The sequence below is a fragment of the Schistocerca piceifrons genome, unplaced genomic scaffold (genome assembly GCF_021461385.2).
Source record: "Schistocerca piceifrons isolate TAMUIC-IGC-003096 unplaced genomic scaffold, iqSchPice1.1 HiC_scaffold_943, whole genome shotgun sequence".
Classification (NCBI taxonomy): Eukaryota; Metazoa; Arthropoda; class Insecta; order Orthoptera; family Acrididae; genus Schistocerca; species Schistocerca piceifrons.
Window position 1 is genome coordinate 2,210,001 of NW_025729216.1, and position 5,000 is coordinate 2,215,000.

General features: G+C 54.0%; 1 non-coding gene across 1 annotated transcript in view; it reads right to left on the reverse strand.

Annotated features, from left to right (window-relative positions):
• The window catches only part of LOC124772859, a 1,909-nt gene extending 424 nt beyond the window's left edge, over positions 1-1,485 (reverse strand). The window contains exon 1 of the ribosomal RNA XR_007014316.1: positions 1-1,485. This exon is cut by the window's left edge and continues 424 nt beyond it. This is a non-coding gene — a ribosomal RNA (small subunit ribosomal RNA).
• Positions 1,486-5,000: the final 3,515 nt, after the last annotated feature.

Here is a 5,000-nt window from a genome sequence, read left to right on the forward strand (position 1 = left end):
GAAAAGTAATCGCTGACAGCACGAAGGATGTCACGCGACTAGTTAGCAGGCTAGAGTCTCGTTCGTTATCGGAATTAACCAGACAAATCGCTCCACCAACTAAGAACGGCCATGCACCACCACCCACCGAATCAAGAAAGAGCTATCAATCTGTCAATCCTTCCGGTGTCCGGGCCTGGTGAGGTTTCCCGTGTTGAGTCAAATTAAGCCGCAGGCTCCACTCCTGGTGGTGCCCTTCCGTCAATTCCTTTAAGTTTCAGCTTTGCAACCATACTTCCCCCGGAACCCAAAAGCTTTGGTTTCCCGGAGGCTGCCCGCCGAGTCATCGGAGGAACTGCGGCGGATCGCTGGCTGGCATCGTTTATGGTTAGAACTAGGGCGGTATCTGATCGCCTTCGAACCTCTAACTTTCGTTCTTGATTAATGAAAACATACTTGGCAAATGCTTTCGCTTCTGTTCGTCTTGCGACGATCCAAGAATTTCACCTCTAACGTCGCAATACGAATGCCCCCGCCTGTCCCTATTAATCATTACCTCGGGTTCCGAAAACCAACAAAATAGAACCGAGGTCCTATTCCATTATTCCATGCACACAGTATTCAGGCGGGCTTGCCTGCTTTAAGCACTCTAATTTGTTCAAAGTAAACGTGCCGGCCCACCGAGACACTCAATAAAGAGCACCCTGGTAGGATTTCAACGGGGTCCGCCTCGGGACGCACGAGCACGCACGAGGCGGTCGCACGCCTTCGGCTCGCCCCACCGGCAGGACGTCCCACGATACATGCCAGTTAAACACCGACGGGCGGTGAACCAACAGCGTGGGACACAAATCCAACTACGAGCTTTTTAACCGCAACAACTTTAATATACGCTATTGGAGCTGGAATTACCGCGGCTGCTGGCACCAGACTTGCCCTCCAATAGATACTCGTTAAAGGATTTAAAGTGTACTCATTCCGATTACGGGGCCTCGGATGAGTCCCGTATCGTTATTTTTCGTCACTACCTCCCCGTGCCGGGAGTGGGTAATTTGCGCGCCTGCTGCCTTCCTTGGATGTGGTAGCCGTTTCTCAGGCTCCCTCTCCGGAATCGAACCCTGATTCCCCGTTACCCGTTACAACCATGGTAGGCGCAGAACCTACCATCGACAGTTGATAAGGCAGACATTTGAAAGATGCGTCGCCGGTACGAGGACCGTGCGATCAGCCCAAAGTTATTCAGAGTCACCAAGGCAAACGGACCGGACGAGCCGACCGATTGGTTTTGATCTAATAAAAGCGTCCCTTCCATCTCTGGTCGGGACTCTGTTTGCATGTATTAGCTCTAGAATTACCACAGTTATCCAAGTAACGTGGGTACGATCTAAGGAACCATAACTGATTTAATGAGCCATTCGCGGTTTCACCTTAATGCGGCTTGTACTGAGACATGCATGGCTTAATCTTTGAGACAAGCATATGACTACTGGCAGGATCAACCAGGGAGCTGCGTCAACTAGAGCTGAGCAGCCGGCCGCCCGGGAGTGTGTCCCGGGGGCCCGCGCGAACACGCAAGCGTCCGCTCAATCATTCTGCAAACAGGAGGAGGCTGAGCTCCCCTGCACAATACACCTCGAAACCCTCTCAGGTCCCGGCGGCGCGCAGCGCCGTCCCAAGTACTTGGTCGGGTTCGAGAGAGGCGCAATCGCCCGGAGTTAGGCGAGTAGACGCTTTCGGTGCGACCACCCGTGCTCCCAACTGAGCTTGCCGCTGCCGACAGAGGCCCGGGAGCGTGCTGTCGTGGCATTGCCGGCGGGAGACAACACGCGCCACCTACGGTGACCGGCAGCTCCAACGCCAGCGCCACAGAAGGACAAAAGCCCCACTTGGGTGCCGAAGCGAACTCTCCCAGCACAGCGCACGCGCCAACACATCCGCACAGCTGCGATACAAACCACCAGCGAGAACCGCTGGGGCGACCGAGCAGCAGACGGCGTCGCGGCGCCGAGCGCCGGGCGGCGGCGCATCCTCAACGCACACAGTCCTCAATCGGACCAGCACACTGAAGATGTCCACCGCGCTTCGCACCGGGCCCGCGAGGACCTACTTTGGCCGCACGGCGCCGCGCGCAGGGTGCGCCGGCGCGCAGCTGCGACGCCTGCCGCGTCCGTCGGCCGGCGCGCCTGCCACTGGCCGCCCCCACCAGCCGGCTGTAGCGCGTGCGCCCACGCACCGCGCGGCCAGCACGCCGGGAGGCGCCCCCTCACCGGCCGGGGACGGTCCCACCCAGCCACCGCCGCGTATCGCTTCACACCCAGATGCCGTTCAGTTTCGTCGGCATGGTGGGTATCGCTGGAACAACCGGTTAGTACCTCAACCTACCGTCGCCATCACCGATTCACCCCTAGCGAGAACAACCGCACCACAACGGGTTACCATTTGTTCATTTGCGTAACTTCACCAGAAAACGTATGCGTCCATCGCCATTTGCAACTTCCACGATTATTGCATGCCTGTGTCAGGTGTCACACCACACTACGTCTGCCCACATACACGCAACAAAATGTGCACGCCTAGACAATACGTGGAAGGTGGCCCCCGTACGTATGCGATGTCCATTGCTCGAACGACTGTCAACCGGCCTCTGTAGCATGTCGCAGATATGGAACGCGGTGCACCATGCTATCACGGTGTGTGAGGAGAGACGACTAGGTCCGAATACATCAACAGACAGCTCATGCTGATCGCCATCCACGGCGTCCGTTCCTCCCACACGTCTCTATGGCGTACCACACTGCAATCCAGCTGTCATAGGGAGACGACACGTAGCTGCGTGCACAATATTTGCACTGTATGGTCCGCCGTTTTTGGGCGCAGTCGTTGTACGGTCACACATGTGCCACGATGTATCATTCAGTACATAAGGACGAATGTGCAGTACAGATTGTGGTTTACGCGTACGACATCAGCGGACAGTTGACACAGGCCGCACCACAACGTAGCCTGAGTACGTCGCATGCGAAGGGCATTGAACATGCAAACTTCTCACCAACCAGCTTGCGAAGGCAGGGGGCAAGGTGGGGATGTGGGGAGGTGTGCGGCGGGGGGGGGGGGGCGCGGCATGTACGTCCTGCTGCCATCCACATTACAGTGTACAGCAGGAGCATGTGGAAAGTCAGCAAGACTTGCAAGGTGTTTAACATGAAGCGATACACAGGGGAGCGGGCAGTGCGAGTAGCGAACTATATTGCGAGGGTTGCGGGTGGGCAACACTACACTAATTGAACGAGTCGTATAACAATTACAGAGCAGGTTTAGGCGACAACGTGGGTTACGTTAGCGGACAACGTGGGTTACGTTAGCGGACAACGTGGGTTACGTTAGCGGACAACGTGGGTTACGTTAGCGGACAACGTGGGTTACGTTAGCGGACAACGTGGGTTACGTTAGCGGACAACGTGGGTTACGTTAGCGGACAACGTGGGTTACGTTAAGGCACAACGTGGGTTACGTTAAGGCACAACGTGGGTTAGGTTAAGGCACAACGTGGGTTAGGTTAAGGCACAACGTGGGTTAGGTTAAGGCACAACGTGGGTTAGGTTAAGGCACAACGTGGGTTAGGTTAAGGCACAACGTGGGTTAGGTTAAGGCACAACGTGGGTTAGGTTAAGGCACAACGTGGGTTAGGTTAAGGCACAACATGGGTTAGGTTAAGGCACAACATGGGTTAGGTTAAGGCACAACATGGGTTAGGTTAAGGCACAACATGGGTTAGGTTAAGGCACAACATGGGTTAGGTTAAGGTACAACATGGGTTAGGTTAAGGTACAACATGGGTTAGGTTAAGGTACAACATGGGTTAGGTTAAGGTACAACATAGGTTAGGTTAAGGTACAACATAGGTTAGGTTAAGGTACAACATAGGTTAGGTTAAGGTACAACATAGGTTAGGTTAAGGTACAACATAGGTTAGGTTAAGGTACAACATAGGTTAGGTTAAGGTACAACATAGGTTAGGTTAAGGTACAACATAGGTTAGGTTCGGTTACACGTTGTTGTAAGGAAAGGTGTAGGGGGGGGGGGGGCGGGGGCGGCAGGTTCGTTGATAGTGATTATAGTAAGTGAATGCTTGTGACATGATCAGATTTGTCACGTCAGGATGCACCTTTGGCTTATTAGAGGCGGCGCTCCAATTCTATGCTTGTGTCACACCTGTGTCTTTGAGTCATGTCATTGTTTGTGCGCTGTGACAGGAGGTACTATTGTGATGTTGGGTGCACCGTTGTATAGGACATGTGTGGGTGTTGGTGCCTTATCTGCGCAATGGTGGATGTCGAAAGGGTGGGATATTCTATTTTCCGCATGGACCTCCTGGTCTGGTTGTGATAGTGTGGATTGTGTAATGTGGCGGAGAGGATGCACTGGATGTTGTTCCATGCTGGTGCTTACGTATTGTATGTGCGCCTGTTAGAAGCAGAGAGTGGTGCGTGATCAGAGTGTCTGGCTGACGTGTGGTTCCCATTGTGGGCAGACTCTTTCAGCATGTATACGGACAGTTGTATATATTTTCTGTAGTTTGATGGCTCTGCATTGATTACTAATCAGCGCCGTGTGTACGGGTAATCTGGTTCCAGTCCAAAATGTTCCATCTGTGTACATTAGTGACAAAGACTCCCCCCATGCAGTGGGGCTCGGTCTGTTATAACTCTTCCGCGTAATATATTTGCGCCACGTTTTTGCGACTGCGAGTGCGAGTGCGAGTGCGAGTGCAACGCGCATGGGGACCGACATGCTGATGGCTCGGTATCGGACGCCGTACAGTGAGCAACGCGATCGCGTCTCTCGCTCGTAAGTGGTACAGGTCGCGGCTCATGTATACGGACAGCGGGAATGTCGCATATTGGAAATAACTCTTCATGAAACGCAAGTTATAGGGGTGGATTGCACTTTACGAGTGCGGGAAACGTCCGCCGTTCATCCGCTGGAGGTGCGAGTTTGGCGGTTGGGGTGGTCCACGAACG